Source organism: Sus scrofa, chromosome 1 (genome assembly GCF_054392235.1).
Source record: "Sus scrofa isolate SSC_HxYL_T2T_F1_AM1 chromosome 1, Sscrofa_HxYL_maternal_Yorkshire_Landrace_v2.0, whole genome shotgun sequence".
NCBI classification, from domain to species: Eukaryota; Metazoa; Chordata; class Mammalia; order Artiodactyla; family Suidae; genus Sus; species Sus scrofa.
The window spans coordinates 107204728-107227281 of NC_139383.1; the positions used below are offsets into that span (position 1 = coordinate 107204728).

Consider the following 22554-nt stretch of genomic DNA (forward strand, 5'->3'; position numbering starts at 1 on the left):
ACACTTTAAAAGAGTAGAACAATGGTAAGTAAATTGTATCTCAGTTTTTAAAAATATCCATCAAAGTTTTTTGTGGTATATGACAGAGATCATAAAACTCACATGGAGATATAGGGACTAAGAATTTCTAAGAGAATTTTGAAGAGAAAAAAACACCAGAGAGACTTGCTCTATTACTAGAAAACTTAGTAATAGACTTACATGTTATATTATCGGGATAGACAACTAAGACAAAAAGAAATCTCAATCTTAGAAAGAAATGTACAGATAGATGAAAACTTGGCTTCTATAGAGAAAGGATCAATAGGGAAAAAGGAGAGAGACCCTTCCATCAATTTACCCATAAGTGAAAAAAAATTAGATTGTTACCAGTGAAATTTAAAACAACGAAGTTTCATTTCACATTCAAATTAGTAAAAAGTATACAACAGTTGTTATATTTTAGGAGAATAGGAAATGAATTGAAAGGGTACGGTGTCAATTGTACCCACAATATATTATTTCTAAAAACGGAAAGGATCCAAATCAAATATGACAGACACGTTAAGACTGTTTAATTATGATTCATGGTATACGAATATATAATTTCTCTGTACATTTCTACATGTTTGAAATAATACCTAATTTTTAAATTCCCATAAAAATATTACCTATAAGAAATAGGCCGAAATATTAAGAGTGGTTTTCTCAGAGATGTGAAAACATGGGGAATTTTCTCCTCCTTTCTATTTGCCTATATTTTCCTTTTTAATGATGAGTGGTGTTATTGCTAAGAAAGGAGAACTTTAAAACTATCAAAAAAGGGGAGTGCCCATCGTGGTGCAGCAGAAACAAATCCGACTAGCATCCATGAGGATGAGGGTTCAATCCCTGGTCTCTCTCAGTGGGTCAGGGTTCTGACACTGCTGTGGCTGTGGTGTAGGCTGGCAGCTGTAGCTCTGACTCTACCCCTAGCCTGGGAACTTCCACATGCCACAGTGTGGTCCTAAAAACTGAGGGGGAAAAAAAAAAAAAAAAACTATTGAAAAAGGAAACACTCCACTCACTTTGTCACTGCCATCCCAGGAAGAAATTCGAATTTTACCTGAATAAAATGATCACTTCTGTAAATTCCATAGCATGTTGTCCATTTCATAACACTTCTACCCCTCGGTTTCATGATCGGTGTGTGAAGTAGCCAGGCAAACATCCTGGTAAATTGTTCTCCATTACAGGCAGTTATTAGTGATGGAGCTGGATCAGGAAGTACTGCCTCAGGACTCTTAACCTCACACGTTTTCCACTGCACCAAACCAACTCTTAACAACCCCAGAGAGTTCCTGGGTAAAAAGGTATCCAGCTGCTCCCCAGCTTGCAAACCGTTATTCTCTAAGGTGTATTTGCTAAATCAGACATTTTGAATTGGAGTCCTATTTTATCACAGAAGCAGCATTATGACAGCAAGTTAGGTTCAAAGGTACACAGAAGTCACCATCTTTATCCTGGCTTCTCTTTTAAGAGTAGCAACCAGATGCTGGCTTCATCTACCTTCGCCAGTGTGATTCACCATCTACCCCAAACTCCATATTTCCATGGCTAAGCTGTTGATATTTCACCCAAACCTTTCCCAGTCTTTTTGTAAGTGGTACCTTGGTCCACACAGTAGCCCAATCCATAAATTTTGGGGGACTAGCCCTGACTTGCCCATCTTCCTTCCCAGCCCCCATCTACCCGCCCCCATCACTGACACTCAAACCCATCACCACATTCTGTTGAATAAGCCTTCAAAGGAAACCTCAGTTCCATCCCTTTGGCTGCATTCTCCTGTCATTGGTGTGGTCCAGGCCACCATGCCCTCTTCATATACCCAAGGTCACAGTCATTGGAGCGTTGGCAAGAAGACAAAGAGTAAGAGTTGGGTCTGCAGATGAGGGCCTAGGCTCTCGTGTTTGAGTGTTTAAGTCAGTGAGCATCTGCTTTTGTCCTGGATGAGGAGCTATTTGAAAAAGTGTCCTCACTACCCCCCCAAAACACACACACACACACACACACACACACACACGCGTGTGCGCACACACACACACTGTGCCACACACTCCTGGCTCTCATCACATGCTGTCTATTCACTAACCTTTCCTTTCACAGAGACTTGTTCACGGGGTCTTGTCATCTCCAACTTGAAACCAAAGCTATTTTTCCTAATTATAAGGAACAGTTATTACTGGAAAAGAGTCACAAGTGAGCAAAACAATCACATAATTAAAAGAAAGGTCTGATCTCTAGCAATGGAAAATTAACTGATTAATTAATTAATAGATACAAACTAGCCCCAACTGAACTGGCAGAGGGCTTTCATAAACAAATCTTGCAAACACAGATGAATGCTCATAACCAATACTGTGATGTTCTTCCTATATCCATAGTCTACTAGAGGACAGCAGACTGTTCATCAGCGTGGTTTCCCTGCTGTTAGGATCGTGCTGTTGCATTGCTAAGCAGAGCATCAGGGCATGCATGTATTGGGGAAATTTTGAGTCTCAGAGCCTCAGAGATCATTACACTGAGTTCCCTGCCGGCAGGACAGAGCCCAGCTCAGTCTCTAAGCTTAATGCCCAGCACAACACCCAACCCCGAGTTTGTTAAAATGAATAAACTCCAAATGCCTGACCTAAAGATCAAAAGCTGAAGCTCAGAGAGGTCAAGGGACTTGCCAAAGATCACAGGGTTCATTTCTGATGGAGCTGGGGTCACCACACTCAGGCCTCCTGACCCTCACTCCACACTATATTATGTATCCAAAGGGCGTAAAAGTGAAGTTAATACATTCTTTTCCCTGCATTTGACGTGTTTTCTAGTGTTACATGACCTGTAAGAATGCTTAGCATCATCTCCCAAGAACAGGTAAACTACATGGACCAGCAACTCCCCTTGTGAGCCTCAGATTTCTGAGCTCAGCTCTTGATACCACATTTAAAATCAGTAAAAGGAGTTCCTGCTATGGCTCAGCAGGTTATAACCTGACATAATGTCCATCAGGACACAGTTTGATCCTTAGTCTCACTCAGTGGGTTAAGGATCCAGTGCTCACAGATGTGGCTTGGATTTGGCGTTGCCGTGGCTGTGGTGGCAGCTGCAGGTCTGATTTGACCCCTAGCCTGGAAACTTCCGTTTGTCACAGGTGCAACTGTAAAAAAAATTTTTTTTAACAAAAATAAATTAATAAAGTAGTCAGTAAAAAGCAGAAGCCCTTTAAGTTCCAATCATCTGTAAGTGGTATTATGGTGAGAACATTAAGCAACATTAAACATGAAGAACAGACCTATTTTCTCTCCGCACAGGCCAATTTGATTTTCAAAATTTGCTTTTGGAATCACCTTAGGTATGGGATCCTGGAACTGGAGTCAGGATATGGAGGAAGGAAGGGAGAAGGACAGAATGGATGACAAAAACATCAGTCCCAGGACGAGGCATAGGCTCACCAGGACAATAAAAAGTCCTCAGATTTGTATAACCCAAGGTGACTTCAAGAATTCTCATAATGTAAAATTTCTTCCTGTGCCTCATGAGAAACAACCCTTTTCATCCCTAGTCTCATTTTCCTCCCAACCATGTAAATGGCCCTAATCCGACTCAGGTGTGCTCTTAATTTTAAGATTTTCTGGCCCAAACAAAAGTGCAAAATAAATAGCTACTGTACTTAGATTTTGAGAATTTAAAATTCACTGTGATTCTGAGGAAGGCTAGAACTCCTACTAAGCTGTTTAACAAATATGTGAGGTGCAAGTTTTATGGCCATGAAATTAAGAACAACAGCGGCTGGTGAGGACACACTCCAGGGGCCTACACTGTGGGAAAGGGCCGTCGGGCTGGGTGCTGCTTCACGGCAACTTTGGAGGTTCCTTCATCAGAAGTCAGAAGCATGCTGTAGAGTGCTAGACTTGCAGACAGCCATCAGTTTATAGTGAACAATTATGTTCTAGAACTCATAATTTATAATCATGAAAATGGCACAAGAATTTGTTTTAAAGTCAACCTCCTTTCTGCCGGGTAACAGGCTTCCTTTCCCTCAGGACCCTAGGGCTAGGGGAAGGAATATGAGCTCAGAAGTGGCAATGGCTATAGAAAATAAGCTCTTTCAGTATCTCCTCCTGAAGGATTATTTCCAAAGATGGCCACAACAGTCTCCCAGCAAGACATGGGAGAGGGAGTTCCCACTGTGGTGCAGCAGAAATGAATCTGACTAGTACCCATGAGGATGCGGGTTCAATCCCTGGCCTCACTCAGTGAGTTAAGGATCTGGCGTTGCTGTGAGCTGTGGTGTAGGTCACAGATGTGGCTCGGATCTGGCGTGGCTGAGGCTGTGGTGTAGGCTGGCAGCTACAGCTCCGATTAGGCCCCTAGCCTGGGAACCTCCATATGCTGCAGGTGTGGTCCTAAAAAGCTTTAAAAAAAAAAAAAAAGGTGGGTGATATTTCCCTCCTATTTAAACTAGACTGGCCATGTGATTTTTGTTTTCTTTTTATGGCTGCACCTGCGGCATATGGAAGTTTCTGGGCAAGGTTGCAGCTGCTGGCCTAGCCTACAGCCACAGCAATGCCAGATCCAAGCCAAATCCTCGACCTACACGACAGCTCACAGCAATGCCAAATCCTTAACCCACTGAGTGAGGCCAGGGATTGAACCTGCATCCTCACGGGTAATAGTTGTGTTCTTAACCCACTGAGCCACATGGGAACTGTTTGACAGATGAATAGAATGTGGTAGAAGTGACCTTCTGGGCTTGAAGCGGCCTAGCAGCTTCCACTTTCGCAGAGGCAGTTTCCAGTTGCTGTGTAAAGAAGCTAGGCTGTCCTGCTCCAGTGAGAGGTCCTGGAGAACGGGGGCCATGAGAGAGAAACAGGCCAGGTGGAGAAGCTCAAGGTTCCAGCCAAGAGCTCTGGACAAGGGAGTGGCACCATCTTGGATCCTCCAGCCCCATTTGAGTGACCGCAACAGAAAAGAGAAAAGCTGTCCCATGGGTCTTGCCCCATAGGGTCCTGCCCAAATTCCTGACCCAGGAGCAGATGGCTGCTTTAAGCCACTATATCTGGGAGTGGTTTGCAAGGTGGCAACAGATGATGAAATACCAACCAACTGCTCTCTGCTGTCAACTAGATTCTCACAGGCTGCCCCCTGAGGGACTGTAATGGGTTTTCATTCTTATTTTGTTTATGTTTTTCATGTTGGTTTTTAAATTTATCAACCAGAGAATCTTGCTGGTGACAGTGGAAATTGATTTAAGACTAACAGAGCCCTTAAACCTGCCTGGGGAGGGACTGGGGTGGCCAGCACACCATCACGTGTGCTTTACGTGTGCTCAGAGGGAAGAAGTCGACATGTGACCCACCCCGGGGGCCGGAGGGCAGCCCTACGAAATCGGTGCCCCCCGCCCATCCCCTCTCCTCAGAACACAGACCCGTGACCATTTTGTGAGCGAGCCGTTCCTGCTCTACCACTGAAAAAAAAAAAATGCCCTAGAAGGAAATTCAGTACATCCAGTACTCACAGGCCTTGGTCCCTCTCCAGTCGGAAGCGACAGGCTGGCAGATATGCCTGCCTGGATGCTTCAGGCTCCCTGCCTCCCTGCAGTTACTCCATGATCAACATGGCAAAAAATGGAAAGAAAAAAGAGGCCATACTGATTCTGCTCAAAGCACTGGTGGGGCCGGCATCCGCTCCAATTTGGCTGCAGGGAGGTCCAGCAAGACGTGGCAACTTTGATCGCCAGTGAATCGTGTCCAGACTCCACTGGAGATAAAAGCACCTAAACAAAGCAAAGATGAAGGACCACACGGAGCCTGGCATGTTCTGTCCTCTGATGGCAGCGCTGCCTGGATTTTGTAGGGGGTTGGCAAAAAGACTAGAAGCCACTCCCCTCAAATGGCCTACACTTGGCCGCTGCTAAAATAAAGGCAGCCTGGGTCCTGAGCCTCAAGTAGCTTCCCCACTGCAGCTTTGAGGGTGGAGGTAGCACAAAACACCGCTATCCTGAACGTTGGGATGTTGACCCAGGCTCATGTTCACATAGTGGGAAGGAAGGAAGAAATGAAGTCTTGAAGGAGAAGCACTCAGCTCTGCATCAAGTTTTCCTTGATACCTTTACCTGTCCACTAAGTTCTAGAGCTTCAAAGAAAGGAAACCAGGAAAATCATAAGGCTGTGGCTAGAGGCAAAGCCAGGACTGAAAGACAAGCGGACAGGAGTCACAGGAAAGGGGTCCACAGAGAGGGAAAGTCGGGTATGACACAAAAGAACATTCCTCTCTCCACAAGTGTTTACTGAGCACTTATTATGTGCCAGGCACTGTACCAAGTGTTGGGAATACAGTGATAATCAAGACACACATGGCCCCCAAGGAGCTCACATCCTGCTGTTAGGCAGGAGGATGGGCAGAGAGCACTTGTTGGAGGGTGTCGGGTTGGAAAAGGCGGTTTAGGCAGGAAAGGCACAGCGGGAGCTGGAAAAGGTGGCAGAACACTACAGTGTGGGCCCCTGAGATTCCCAAGCTCCTGTGGCTTCACCCGTAGGTGAGGACACTCTTTGCTCCCTTCCCTGGAGTGTCCTACAGTCCCTGTGTTTGTGCCATTCCATCTGTTATTAATTGGATTCTGGCTACCTTCCCACATGCTGCCTCCATGAAGGCACTCACTTATTCCAAAGCCTTCTATGACAACCCACTACCTACTGAATAAACTCCCCAGCATTCAGGCTTGGCCTCTCACACCTTACCCAATCTGTTCTAATCCGTGAGAATACACCTGGGACAAAAGGAACACCCCAAACTCTGATCAAGGTCACGATCTCATGACAAGCTCCATCCCCAACTCTGACCACATTTACAAAGGTCTCCATGTCTATACATGAACTCTAAACACAAGGGTCTATTTACTCAGAGTTACATGTACTTGGGCCAGCAGTCCCAACGAGGCACAATATGAGACATCTAGGAAAAGACTCCAGGCCCAACTAACTCTCAATACCCAAATGGCCCAAAATTGTCCATTAGCTTTTTTTTTTTTTTTATGGCCACACCCACGGCACATGGAAATTCCCGGGCCAGGGATCAAATCTGAGCTACAGCTTTGACCTATGCTGTAGCTGCTGCAATACTGGATTCTTAACCCACCACACCACAGCAGGAACTCTTTCATTAGCTTTTATTCATTGATTTAAGCATTAGCTTTACTAGGCAATTTTTTAAATTAAAAATAGTGTTGTGATCCATAATTCCAGTTCTAGGAATATAGGTACCAGAAATGCTTATGATCACTCATGTATAGGAATGACCATGGCTGTGCTGGTTTTAATAGTCACATCCCAGAAGCTATCCAAATGCCCCTCTACAGTAACATGGATAAATTATGGTTCATTCACATAATGAAATGCAATACAGAAACAAGAAAGCACAAACTACAACTATACACAGCAATAGGGCTGAATTCCCAAATACAACAGTGAATGAAATAAAGGCAGACACAAAAGAGTAATACTACATGATTCCATTTATATGAAGTTCAAGCACAGTCAAGACTAAGCTATGATGTTGAAAGGACAATGGTTAACTTTGGGAACATGATTAATGGCTCAGGTGGCTTCTGGGATGCTTGATAACATTCTATGTCGCAATTTAGATGCTGGGTTCAGGAATCTATTCATTGCGTGAAAATTTATTGAGCCAGCCAACTATGGGGTCTTCATTTTCTCTATGTATGCAATACTTCAATAAAAAGTTTACCTTACAAAGAGGAAAAAAGGAAAAAATGTGATAAGGGTACACAGAAATTGATACTTTCTTATATTTGGAGAATGAAAATTAGTATAGCTTTAAGAAAGGGTATCTGGTGATGTTTATCAAAATCTTTAAAAAGCCATATCCTTTGACTTAGTATTTCCAGTTCTAGGAATTTACCTTTAGGAAATAATGAGTGTGCAGTGGGACTTGTCACAGAATTATTTGTAATAGGGAAAGTTGGAAATACTCTAAATATTGAGCATGTATATACCTATTGTGCAGCCACTAAAATGCTTTTTATAAAATATTTAATGACAGGATTATGAGAGATTTTAATTTCTTCTTTCTCCTCTTTTTTTTATTAAATCCCCTGCAATGGACATTTATCATATGAAAAGCATTATTTAGAAATAAATGCACATACCCATGCAAAAATTAGTAACTTAATCCAGCATTCATTTAACAAGTATGTACTGAAATCTTCCATCGCCAGGCACTGGGGAGGGTAATGAATATGGTTTAGGGCCATATTCTCAAGAACCTTGGTCGAGTCAGATTTGAAGTTGAATGTAAATCATTCACAGTTCATGCTACGGGTTGGGGAGAGCAACTAATCTGAAGTCAAAATACATGAATCCAGTCTTAGTTCCACCATTTGCTCTTTTAAAAATTTTCAGTGTCTTAGTAGGTGAGCTCCTCTCTCTACTCATCGGTTCCTTCATGTGTAAAATGAGTCTAGTAAGAGTTCTCCTGGCTACTTCACCCTGATATAGTCAGCTGCAAAGGACACTCTACTGAGTGTGTCCTGGAGATGCAGGTGATAAATATCACAATCAGGTAGTCCTTCACATCATGAACAAATGGGACACACACATGCTGTCCAGGTCTACTAAGGAATATCATGCCTCCCAGCCTTCCTCCTGACTATAGGTTACCCTGCCCTCCTCTAAGACTTGCTCTTGGTACCACCATCCATGACAGAGCACATGTCAGTTAAAGGTAGAGGGGCATTCTTTTTATCATTGAATTCTTGTTGCAGCATATGATGGTAGAGAATGTGGTCTGTGTGATGTTGATTTCTTTAGTGGCCTTCTCCATGCTCAGTTTCTATAAATGTGTGACTGAAAATAAGGCACAGTCTCCATTTGTAGGATACAGGGTTATAGATAGATTCATTGGCTGATGCTTGTTACTTGTCTTGTTTGAACCTTTTATAATCTTACAAGCTTGTATCTCCTATTTCTATAAGGTGTGCTAAAAATCTCCTATAGTAATTGTGAATTTGTCTTTTTTTTCCTTCTCCTTCTTCAAATTTCTGTTTCTGTTATTTTGAGGCTATGTTGTTCGGTACATAAAGATTTGTAATTGCTATATGTCCTAATAGACTATCCCTCTTATCATTAATCAATGATCTTTCTCTATTTATGCTTTTCTCCTTACTTTCTAAATTGTTATACCCTGAAAACACCAGCTTTCTCTTGTTTTCTGCACTGTATATTTTCTCCCAATCCTTGGCTCTCAATTTTTGTGTGTCATTACATTGTATGGGTGTCTTGTACACTGCAGGTACCTGGACATTGTCCTTTAAAAAAAAATCTTTTTTCAATGCAAGATTTTCTGTCTTTAATGGGAGAGTTTTGATTGTTTTAGGTATGAAATCAGGTTATGATTCCATATTCTAATGCGTAAAATTTTTGTCTGTGTTGTTTGTTTTTTCACTTCTGGTGCTTGGAAGATGACTGTGTCTCTGGATTCCCTGGACTGATGAGTGAGTATTCATGGTTCTCATTTTATGGAAGAGACCACCCTTCACAGCTCCTGGGATTATGACACTAGTTTCCTAATACTGGGCCCCAGACTTGGGCACCCCTTTCCCTGAGAGATTCAGAACCCAGTCTGTGTTCATTTTACCCTATATCAGGTCTCCATATCTTTGGCTTCAGTTACCACTATACTCAGATTTTTAGTACCTCTTCTGACAAATATTCCTCTCTTGGTTTGATACCCAGCCTCAAAATATTATTGTTGTCATCCGTCCATCTTGGTGTAGGACATTCAGATCAGGTGCATGTCTGTGTGTATGTCAGGGGAGGGAAGTGTTGTGCACTACTTCTTTATCAGCTGGATCCACCGTGGTAACTAGAAATAAAACAATGGAATAAATGAGTATAAATTATCCATAAAGTGCTGAAATAAGTGAACCCTAGAATTGTGTACCCAGAAAAATTATCTTTTAAGAATGAGGGTAAAATAAGCGCATTATCAGAAAAACTGAAAGTGATAAAGATCACCACCACTACTTAATGATAAAATGTTCAACTTATTAGGAAAATGTAAAATAATTCTAAATTCTTACTTAATGAAGAAATGTTTATAAAGTACAAGGAGAAATGCTCCAAACAGACCATTAAAGTGGGAAATTCAGAAATTCTTCTCATAGACATTTACAGATCAAATAAGCAAGATACAAACAATAAGCAAGAATATAAATGTTTTGAACTTTTAACATTGAGTAATGAATGAGTTTGGTTTAATGCAAAGCCTTCAAATTACAGAACACCTTGGGTTCACATAGAACAATTTAAAAAACTGACCAGATATAAAGCAATTTCAAATGATTCTAAAGAATAACACAGTCCATGTTTTTTGATCTTCATGTCATTAAATTAGAAATAGTAACAAAAGATAACTAAAAAAAATAAAAACAAATATAAAAAATAATATTTATAAATCTACAAATAGTGATTGAAGACAAAAATCATAAAAATTTTTAAGGGAGTTCCCATTATGGCTCAGCGGAAATGAATCTGACTAGCATCCATGAGGACACAGGTTCAATCTCTGCCCTTGCTCAGTGGGTTAAGGATACAGCGTTGCCAGGAGCTGTGGTGTAGGTTGAAGACGTGCCTTGGATCCCACGTTGCTGTGGCTGTGACGTAGGCCAGCAGCTACAGGTCCAATTTGACCCCTAGCCTGGGAACCTCCATATGCCTCGGGCACAGACCTAAAAAGACAAAAAAATAAATAAATAAATAAAATTTTTAAACAAGTTAAGAGTTTTTAAATGCTTAGAGCTGAATGATAATGAAAATACAATCTTTCTATCAACTTAAGAGATTCAGATAAAGCAATATGTAGAGAGAAGTGTACAGCCTTGAATTCCTATATTATTAAAAAAAAGTTAATAATGAGCTAAATTAGAAAAAAAATCAACAGAATAAAATCAAAGAATACATAGGAATATAAAAAGAGGGACTCAACAAAACAAAAAACAGAGATATGAGAGAGAAATTAACAAAGCAAATAGATGTGTCTTTAAGAGACTAGCCTCTGTTGAAACTGATTAAAGAGAGAGAGAGGAGAAGAATTAATCAAATAACATCACGAAAGAAAGAAACATCAGCTAATTTCAGGTACTGTGATGATCAGAAGAAAATAATATAAAGAATCTTAAGCCAATAGATTTGGAAACTTAAGTAAAATGGATGAGTTCTTAGAAGAATATAATTTACAAAATGAATTCTAAAACAAATAGAAAACCTGATGAGTCTTATCATCAGTAAATACATTGAATAAGTAATTTTAAATCTTCCCACAAAAGAAAACAAGATGCCCAGATGGTTTAACAGGTAAGTTCTATCAGACATGCAATGAGTAAACCATTTCATCTTCTATATAATCTTCTTAAGCATAAGAAAAGAAAGCCTATTTTGTAACCCATTTGAAAGGCTAATAAAAACTTCAGACTAGGAAAGTCTGAAAAAGGAAAATTACAGGCCAATCTCACTCATGAATAAAGATGCAAGAAAGCTGAAAAATAATCAATAAACCAAAGAGAGAAATATATTTTAACAGAAATATATGTCATTATCAAGGAGAATTTTTGCAAAGAATTGGAAAAAGTAGCCTAACATTAGGAAATCTGCTACTATAACTCACCAGGTAATGAATTAAAAGAAACTAATCATATAATCATCACAGAAGAGGGGTAAAAAAGCATATGGTAAAATGTTAACAGTTACTCCTGATTAAACTTTTAGCTGTTAAGAATTGAATGCAGCTTCCCTAACCTGATAAAGGTCATCTAATACTGCAACCGTGATACTTAATGGTGCCATACTTGGAGCATTCACTTTAACATCAGGAACAATGCAAGCTGTCCATCATCTCTGCCTTTATTCAACTCTGTACTGGACATCCCTAGCTAGTACATTAAGGCAAGAAAAAGAAATAAAGGATATAAAAATTGGAAAGTAAGAAAACAAAACTATCACTTTTGAACATGACATAATCTTCTACAGAGATGAAAAAGAACTTACAACAATGTTTTAGAATTAATAAAAACATGGAGTTCCCGTCGTGGCACAGTGGTCAACGAATCCGACTAGGAACCATGAGGTTGCGAGTTCGATCCCTGGCCTCGCTAAGTGGGTTAAGGATCAGGCATTGCCATGAGCTGCAGTGTAGGTTGCAGATGCGGCTCAGATCCTGAGTTGCTGGGGCTCTGGCGTAGGCCGGTGGCTACGGCTCTAATTCGACCCCTAGCCTGGGAACCTCCATATGCCACAGGTGTGGCCCTAAAAAGACAGGCAAAAAAAAAAAAAAAAAAATTAATAAGAATAGGGAGGTTGCTAGTTATAAAGTCAACACATACCTCAATCGTATTACTGTACACCTGAAAAAAAAACTAGAAATATTTGAAAAATAGATATCACTTAGTGTTAAAAACACAGAATCTATTGAAATCAAAAAGTGGAAACTGCTGATTGATATTTTCTGGCCAATCAAGGCAATGCAATGCCACTTCCCATCCACTGCATAGTAATTGATGAGGATAAGTGGGAATGCTCACGCACTGTTGCAAAGAATGTAATTAGGTGTTTTTTTGTTTGTCTTTTTGTCTTTTTAGGACCGGACCTGCAGCATATGGAGGTTCCCAGGCTAGGGGTCAATCAGAGCTTTCGCTGCTGGCCTACGCCACAGCAACTCAGGATCCCAGCTGCATCCTCGACCTACAACCACAGCTCACACCAATGCCGGATCCTTAACCCACTGAGTGAGGCCAGGGATCAAACCTGAAACCTCATGGTTACTAGTCGGGTTCATTAACCAATGAGGCACGACAGGAACTCCATAATTAGGTTTTTTAAAAAGCACCGGAATTGGGCTGCTGGATATTTTCTCAACAATGAACCCAAGAGTTCTGTTGAAACACAAGAGTGTTTCATTGTCTGAGCCTTGTTAACAGTTTAGAAAATGCTTTATTCTAGCTGATTATGTGGACCAGTTCTTGCCTCCAGTGTTGAAGGTTTCTATTAACTATTATCATATGTAAATGTGACTACCTTTCATTTCACACAGAATTATAAGGAAATGTTTTCTCTCAAGAGTAATAATTTCTCCAGTGACCAACTCATTCTTTTCTGTTTCTGTTTCTTTCTTTCTTTTTTTTTTTTAAGTTTATTTCATCAGGATTTTTGAGGGCTTTTGGTTTGTTTGTTTCTATTTCTTCCTTCACTTTTGCACAAGCCCTGACATGTTATTTTTATAAACTGTTTCAAGAAATAAATCTTACTCCATATCCATTAAAAAGACAAAAAAGGAAAAAAAGAAAAAACTATAGAAAGCGGGTAACATGAAATCAATAAATATGAGTTCCCACTGTGGAGAAGTAAGTTAAGGATCTGGTGTTGCTGCAACTGTCATGTAGGTAACAGCTGCAGCTTGGATTCAATCCCTGGACCAGGAACTTCCATATGCTGTGGGTGCAGCTGACAAAGAAAAAAAAAATAATAAAATAAAATAAAATAAAATAAAACAAAACAAAACAAAATAAAATAAAATAAATACATGTGTCTCCTAAGACCCAGCAAATTCACTTCCAGGTATGTTCTGCATTTCTAGTCTCTCATACTTATATGCCAGGAGACAAGTTCAAAGATATTAATTACAGCACTGGGACAGCAAAAGAATTAGATGCAATTACATGTTCTTCAACAAGAGAATGGTTTGATGATCTATGAAGTAGTATGCAGCAATGGAAAAGAATGAGGCAGACCTATACATATTGTCACAGAAGGGTATTCAGTTAAGCAAAGAAAACCAAGCAGAAAATGGAATATGATATTTTTTTAAACACCACAAAACATAATTATGTATTTATAATATGCATTCATTCAACTACCGTGGGCCAGGCATACTTCTAAGTGCTGAGGATACGACGATGATCAAAAAATACAAAAAATTCCAACCCACATGGAAATTACATTCTGGGGTACATACACACACACAGAACTACATACGGACCTCCCGGCCTTATGTGGACCTGGGTGTACATTTGGGCAAAGAAAAATCCTAGGAGGGCATACACTAACCATAACGGTAGTTACCACCCAAGAGAGTTACACTGTAGATGTTCACACAATGAAAGGCAGTAGTTTAAATGAATAAACTTGATGCCTACATACAGGAATTTGGAGAGGTATTTTAGGTACTCTGGTCACCTAATCTTGCTAAGGTCCAGTTTCCACACTTGTGAAAATAAGCGTTATAACAGCTATGCTCCTACCTCCTTTTGGGGTGACTGTGTGCTTTCAAAGAAGTCATTCATTTAGAGAATTTAGCATGTGATGAGTGCCTATGCCTTCCACAGGACCGTGGAAGGCTCCACGCCACTTCCATGGTTTCTGGCTGGAGCTACACATTCTTTTTTTTTTTTTTTTTTTTGCTTTTTAGGCTGCTCTTGTAGCATATGGAAGTTCCCAAGGCACTAGGGGTCAAATCAGAGGTGCAACTGCCAGCCTATGACACAGCCACAGCAATGACAGATCCAAGCCTTATCTGCAACCTACACCACAGCCCTCAGCAACACCGGATCCTTAACCCACTGAGTGAGGCCAGGGATCCAACCCGAGTCCTCCTGAATACCAGTCAGGTTCTTAACCTGCTGAGCCACAACAGGAACCTCAGGGCTATGTGTTCTGAGCTCCACAAGCCTCGGTGCCAGGGCCCTCGGAAATCTGCCCAACCTCGCTGCCTTTGGGCTGCCTACACCCCTGAGAATAACACACCTCTGTGGGGGGGTGGGAGGGGGAAGGTGGGCAATGGCTCCTGTGGGTGGAAGGAGTTTGCAACCTTCAAGCCAGGTGGTAGCGTGGCCATGAAGAGTCTGTCTTACTCTCTGATTCACTTGCTGCAGGCCAGACCCTAATTATCTTGGGTTGCTGAGCAGAACTGCTCCCCTGAGGTATTTCTGAGGGTCATTAGGAATATACAGGGGGACTGGGGGACAGCTTGTGTTTCCTGCCCTGGGCAGGCAACAAGGCTTGTTGCTGGAAAAAGAAAAAGAACATGCCCCGAGCCAAATCATTAGTCAGCTTTGTGCCCGGCCCACATCTCCTAGGCCCACACGTTCTTCCCTGCTGAGGAAAGCAAGGCCCCATCTTCTTTCCGTAGAAAATGTTTGGTGGGAATTCCAGTCATGGTGCAGCGGGAGAGAACCTGACTAGTATCCATGAGGATGTGGGTTCGATCCCTGGCCTCGTACCGTGGGCCGGGGATCCTGCGTTGCCATGAGCGGCGGTGTAGGTTGGAGATGCGGCTCGGATCTGGCATTGCTGTGGCTTTGGTGTAGGCCAGCAGCTGCAGCTCTGATTCGACCCCTAGCCTGGGAACTTCCATGTGCTACGTGTTCAGCCCTAAAAAGCAAAAAAAGAAAAAGAAAGGAAGAAAATGTTTGGCCATCAAACAGATGGCCCCTCCCGCATGCTCCAGGGGATTACAGCCAGGATGGCCTGGGAAAAACCGTGCAGGGGTTCCACTGGGCTTTCATACCCCTCCCCTGCCACCTCCCCTGACAGGGGTGCCCTCCTCCTCCTCCAGATAGGCACCTAGAAAAAGTAGCTGAAGGTCAGAATTCCTGGTCCAAGCCAGCATATCAAATGCACATTACTTCCTAGAAATGGTGAGAAGAACATGCTCCAGACTTTCTAAAATGAGAGGCTCCCAGGTAATAGTTATCTGCTTGGAAGGTCAAAAACATTGGCAGCCTGATCAACTCTCCCTAGCCTGAACTCTACAGCAGTCACTACCAAACTTTCTGCTTTCAGGACACACTGGAAAGGAGCCGTCAGATTAGCGCTCTGGCCAGCATCGGTGAGAACACACCCCCACTAAGTTTAGAGGGTTTGGCCGAAGAGGATCCCTCTAGTCAACAGGGCATTTTAGCAGCCTTAGATCATGAATCAGCCAAATTTTATAGAAATGGCCACTTCCTGTCCAAGGTGTTGTCCCTTTTATTTCTAGGTGGTTCCACTAACTCAGGGACGGTAGCGAGGGGAGCTGGAGAGCCAAGCCTCTGGGGATGGAAAAGGAAAGACAGCTGAATCTCCCTCTAGATAGTTGGCCTGGATCCAACGAACCAGGAAAGCTAGCCCCTAAAAGAGGCTTATTCCCCCTGAGATTAAAATCAAGGGAAACTGAAGTGGTAAATTGGCATCAGCCCCAGAGAAAACTGAATGCAACCCATGCTCCCGAAACCCACAGTCTCCTCCTTCACTGGGATGGGTGGCATCTGACCTGGTTGTTGCGAAATCATCTTTACGTTTATGTGGCATTGCAGGCGTGCACAGTGCTTTAACATCGTTTATATTCCTGGACCTATAAGGAATCAAAATATTGCACTGCTCCATAACCATAGCCATTATGATCACTGCCGTCAAAGTTAATTCCCAGTGCTTTTGACTAAGGAGTGGTGTCACTGTGGGGTGAGGAGGGGGCTGGAAAGGGAAAACAGCAGTTAGGGGATAAGTCAAGCCTACTAGAGTCTGAGGGCAGGCCTAACTCAGACCATAGAGCATGTCAGGTCTCTGCTATCAAAAACTCTAAGAGGGGATTCAGCCTCTTAAAATTTGCTGCCATCTTACACACGCACAAGGTCTCCATCACTGCATATACGTTACCATGAACGTCCATAATTCCTCTGGGAAGCAGGAATATCACCCTATTCTATGGCGGGGAACACTGAAGGTCAGAGACTTTAAGTCACTTGCCCAAGATCCTACCACTAGTGAGGACAGAGTGAGGGTCTGGGACTAGGCTTGTCTGACTCCAAAGCTTTTCACTATGAGCCACTCCGTTTCCAAGCTCCAAGCTGCCCAGACCCACTACAGCACCTAGAAGAGAAACAGTTTGTGGTGAGGCACCTGCCTCCCAGAAGGGCCCGGTTTTATACCCAATTCAGCTACCAAAGACTCAGCTTTCTTCTTCCAACCCCCTTCTCCTGAACTTGACCTTGGAGAAGCCAGAAACAGCAGCTGGCAAGAGAGAAGGAGACAGGCAAGCAGAGAGAAAAGATGCTATCCATGCTCTTCTGCAGATTCCAAACCCGGGCAGGGACCTAGGGGTGAGGAGAGGGTGGGCAAGGAGGCTGGGACTGAACATGAAGTGAGAGATGGGGGTGTGGCTTTTAAGCTGGGCTGGACTTTCAATATTTGAAAACAATGCTCTTTATTCATACCTGGGTGAAACCAGAAGACTGAAGGGACCTACCCAAGAGTTGACACAGACAGGAGAGATGCGCCCAAGAAGTGGTATGAAAAACAGCTTTAAAAACAAGAAAGAAAAAACTCTTACATGACTTCATCCACTTAGCCCAGCTCATAGCATGAAGCTGTGAAATCAACTGCGCCCTGACAGCTACTAATTAATTACTGATCCCTTACCCAGAGGCCAGCACCAAGCTGATACATCCCCCAGCAGTAACTGGCTTGCCTTGGGTCTAATCTCACTAGATGGTCAACTCCCTGCAGGCAGGAACTGTGCCTAGCTCAGTACTGCAGCTTCTCTGTTAGCACAAGGCCTGCAGACCCTCAATAAAGATTTGGTAAATGAATAAAAGAATCCTCTCCATCGTAAACCATCACTTGGTATTTACTGGTATTCACATCACCTCCCATCTCATCTCCTTCTCTTTTGGACACTGGTTCAATCTGGCAGAGATACTGACAAACTTCAGAATGGCCCCCAAATAAGGAGGAGAAAAAAAAAAAACAGTCCAAACATTGAAGAGACCAAGTACGAATTATCAAAGGAGGAAAGTGAAAGGAGTTCCCATTCTGGCTCAGCAGGTTAAGAAGCTGACTAGTCTCTATGAGGAGAAGGGTTCACTCCCTGGCCTCAATCAGTGGGTTAAGGATCTGGCATTGCCAAAAGCTTTGGCGTTAAGTGGTGGATGCGGCTCAGATCTGGCACTGCCATGGCTGTGGTGTAGGCTGGCAGCTGCAGCTCCGATTAGACTCCTAGCCTTCAAACTTCCATATGCCATGGGTGCAACTCTAAAAAGACAAAAAAGGGGGGGGGAGTGTAGAATTGGAAGAAAAAATTGTAGCACGAGAACCTCTCACCTATTCCCTCTGAGCTTCAGTCACAAAAGTCTAGCAGTATCAGTCATTCATTCAGTCCAGCACTGCTACCATTCTTCAACATCTTTTGGCTCCCCTGAGAACAATGACATGAAACCAGCTAGAGATCCAGGCCCACGAGGGAGGCCGTGCTTGCTTGGCCAGGTGCTGCAGCCACTATAGGAGTCATGAGAAAGGATGAAATGTTTACCTCCCTGGAGAAGAGCGAGCGTTGCTCTGGTGTTTCAGATGTACCACCCCCTGGAACCCAGGAAGAAACCTTTAGCACAGGTTGCAGAGAGGACCAAGCAATCGGTAGGTGGGTCCGCACATTCTGGCCTGGCATTAATTAATCACCTGCAGGATACACAATGGGGCAGATGGGAGGTAGTTGCCTGGAAGGAGTCACACCAGCAGCCCAGGCAGCTGCTAAATTTAGCCTAGGCCCCAAAGCAGGACTTAATTAAATTAATCCTGTGCACTCCCCTCCACTCCCCAGGCCCTAGTCCCAGGTGAGTTTTTGTCTGTTCCTAGCTTGGCTCACATTTTAACATGGGCCTCCAAACGTTGATCCCCTTGACAGGTGCCCCAGGCCAGCTCCTCTGGTGCTGGAGCTGGAAAGGAAGCACAATTCCCAGCTGTCCTTGTAGCTCTTGCGGGGCTGGAAGCAGCCTGGAACAAGGCCATTTGCTGCAAGGCTATGCTGGGCAGGGGCCTCTCTACCCACTAAGATGGACACGGCACTCGGCTCCCTTCCACCCACCAACCAGGCAGGGCCCTCACATTGGGCCAAGCGTTCCACTGCCCTGCCTGGCCTCCGGCTTCCACACAGCCAAAACTGGCCCCTCCCTGGTCACTGTCTGTCCCCACACAGAGGCCTTCACCCCCTTGCATCCCTGCAAGGCAGTTCTTTCAGCTGAACTCAGAGCAGCCCCATTGGGTGTGGCAGGAAAGGTTATCGTTGCTCCATAAGTCAGTTGAGTAAGCTATTGGTTTCCGAAATTTCAACTTGGATCATTCCCTGCAGAATCTGTAACGTCCCCTGCACTTACCACCCTGCCATTAACCAGCATCCCTTTCATTATACAACTTAAGCAACTGAACCAGAGGCCTGGTCTCTACCCACTGCCAGCTTGCTGCAGGATAGCGGATGGGATATATCCCCACTCAGGCATCCTGCTCCTCAAGGTCAAAGAGAAGATGAAAAGGTGTTCCAGGGTTGAACATAAAAGTCAGCTTTTCTCAGGAAGCTCTCTGAGCCAGACTTGGCCCTTCCCTCCTCCTCCAGAGGGAAGAAGCCCAGGTCTCAGATTCCACTGTCCACTAGGATGACCGGCAGTCTGGGCAAACAAGGGTGCCGGGCCCCACCTACGGGTCCAGGGTGGGGCCTGAAAATCTGCATCCCAATAAGCTCTCAGGTCAATGATGCTGCGGGTCCAGGGTCCACACTTTGAGAGCAGTTGCTCTAGGTGATGGCTATCACCATTCCCCCTGGGGCTTAGCCCTGACAATTTTCAATATTTTGTGTGAGCAAGGGTAAGACTAAATTCCTGGTCCTGGGGGACCTCAGTCCGGTGCTCCTTCCAGATGCTTCCTCCATGTCCATGAGGAGGGTGGGAGTCAGTGATGGCCAGGAGCTGGAAGCTTCTCCCTTCTCTAGCTGGACTTCTAGGACCCAAGCCTGGGAAGATTTAAGCTGCACGGTTTTTAGCTTGAGGGAGCCAGTGGCTCTCAGCAGTCAAATTCAATTCAGTAAAGCTTGCCAGCGTTCCTTCTAGGCACCTGGCCCAGTTTGGGGCTGAGATGGTTCCAGAGGCCTAAAGCAGCCTCCACAAGGAAGTCAAAGATGGCAGGCCTGAGACTGGTCCCAAGAAAAAGCCTGACTTGACTTCTTCCCTAACTCTGTCAGCAGGTACAGGAGAAAGTCAGAGCTGTGGGGGTGGGTGGGGCGAGACGGGTGGGGAAGGGGTCTATTTCCCAATATCTGAAAATCTGAGGGAGGAGTGTTGCACTGGGCCAATTAGGGTCCTAGCCTGGGGACCATGTGGTATAGCTACTTTTGCTCGATTGCATGAATCCTTTTCCTCCACTGGTACCCAGCTGGGCAATGCCCAGAAAGGAAGCCCTGTCCAGGCCAGTGGGTTCCCTCTAACCAAGGGCCCAACTGGGGCTGTGACTCCTTCCTAAGAGAACCTATTGCCTGGACCTGCCCAACCACCTTTCCCTACTACCTAGCACCCCACTCAGGCCGCCAGCCAAAGCAGTGGCCTCTTGGATTGCTGGGGGGCCCAGGGCAGGAGTAGGAGAGGGCTTCCCACATACCCCATGCATCCTGGCATAGTCTTGTCCTATAGGCTGCCTTTCTGTGCCGCCAGGGAGCTGCTCCCGGGAAGGGCTCCTTACCGAGGAAGTCTCAAAGGGTCTCTGCTAAACTGTCACTGCCAAGTACACAGGCTGAGTCCCAGCGTTTCATGAATCGCTTCCCTCCCTTTTGTTTCTTTAAAATTTCTCCTTGGAGTTCCCGTTGTGGCTCAGACAGTTAAGAATCCAACCTAGCATTCGTGAGCATCCTGGCCTCACTCAGTGGGTTAAGGACCTGGTGTTGCTGAGAGCTGCAGCATAGTTCACAGATGCAGCTCAGATCTTTGACCTACACCAGAACGCATAGCAACGTCAGATCCTTAATCTACTGACTGAGGCCAGGGATCGAACCCGCATCCTTGTGGATACTAGTCAGGTTTGTAACCCGCCTGAGCCACAGCAAGAAATTCTCTATCCATCTTTCCTTAACTTTGGATATAATCATGTTATTTTTAAAAATCAGCTAACATAGAGAAATGTTACAAGATCCAGAAAGCGTAAAAGAACACATAGCGAAAAGAAGTTTCTCTCCTATAATGCATGCGGAGGGGACCTTTGCTGCCCACATTCTGTGAGTCCTTCTAGGGCCACACTATGCGTCTGCCAGCATTGTCCTAAGTGAAATCTTTTCTACACAGATGGTGGCTTACTAAACAACCCCCCCCCGCCCCCCATACCTTGGCTTTTGCTTTTACAGTTTTATTCATTTAGAAAATACTCCAAATGTATTGACAAATGGTGAGTCACATAGCAAACATCCTTGAACCCTCCTCTGGCATGATCGCATCTTACTCTTATGGCATGTTTGCCTTTGGGTTTTGCCTTTTAGGAATAAAACATTACGCATATGGTTGGGACCCTGTGGACATGTCCCTGGTCCCATTCTACCCATCCCTCCCTCCCCAGGGAGAGGCTCTCTCAGGCACTGGCTGTTCATAGTCCCCCACTTCCCTTCCTGTCCCTCTCCCTTGGCTCCCCGCCTACCTAAGGCAATCCCTCCTGGGCTAAGACGTATCCGGTGGTTTGAGAGCCAGCACCTCAGTCTGTCTGGAGTATGGCAGGCATTCACAGTGATTTCTCTGTTATCCTAACAAATGAGGTGCTATTAGAGTAACACTTGGCATTGCTGTGGCACCAAGCAATTGTGGATGTTTTAAACCTCCCAGACTCCCAAATAGCATTGTCCCCTTCAGTCAGAAGCCATTGCAAGTGGCATACATCACAGTTGAAAAAAATCAATGCCTGCTAATGTCCCTACAGGAAGGCAGAAACATTAACTTCACCAATCCTCCTTCTGTTTACACGCTCATTAGGAGGATAAAATGTTACTCAGGTCGGATGGGGCTTTTTGCTGCTTCAGAGGTGGTCCTGAATGAAAACATGTGCCTTAATTTTGGCACGGCCCATGTCACACCTTAAATGCCTCTGGTCACTGTGAAACGCAAACTCCCATCTCTTTTCTCCCTAGGCGTTAAGGGTTCCACAGTCAAGGTACGAGCTGTAAGATGAGGCTGCCTCCTTTGTCTTGCTGTAAACTGGAGCTGGGGACACCTGCCCATTATTCATCCCTCTAAGGGCGCCAGCCTTTCTTTCTTGGGGGAGATGGTTGTGGGTGCTAAGGCGGCAGGCTGGGGCTCAGCCAGCAGCCCAGCGCTCTCTACCTGAATGACTGAGGCAGCCACCTCCACATTATGAATACCACCCAAAGGGACTCACTACCGTGTCCTGGGCACTCTGCTGAAGGCCCAGACCCGTGCCACATCATTACCACTCAGGGCTTCGGCCTCCTAAAGATAAGTCCAGCCCCACATTCAGTGTTTTCAAACAAGGCCACTGAGGCCCAGAGATAAGGAGCCAGCAGCCCACTGTGCCTAGCAGGCAGGCCCTGTGGGAGCTCTCTGGGGGACTAGTGCTTCTCAGCAAGGCCAGGCCACAGCCATTGTAGGCCAAGATGGGAGTGACAAATTCTCAGTCTCTGGGCCCCTTTCCACTCCTTGCATCCAGGTCTCCCATCCTTCCTTGGTTCTGGAGATCTCTCCTCAAG

General features: G+C 44.3%; 1 protein-coding gene across 7 annotated transcripts in view; it reads right to left on the minus strand.

Annotated features, from left to right (window-relative positions):
* The window catches only part of ZBTB7C (zinc finger and BTB domain containing 7C), a 405029-nt gene that overhangs the window by 265011 nt on the left and 117464 nt on the right, over window positions 1-22554 (minus strand). The window contains exon 3 of one of the 7 annotated variants that reach the window (XR_014808566.1): window positions 7502-9888. The exons of the other annotated variants lie outside the window; for them this stretch is intronic. The gene's annotated coding sequence lies outside the window, so the exon portion shown is untranslated. Of the gene's footprint in view, window positions 1-7501; window positions 9889-22554 lie in introns of those variants that run through there. 7 annotated transcript variants of the gene reach the window in all.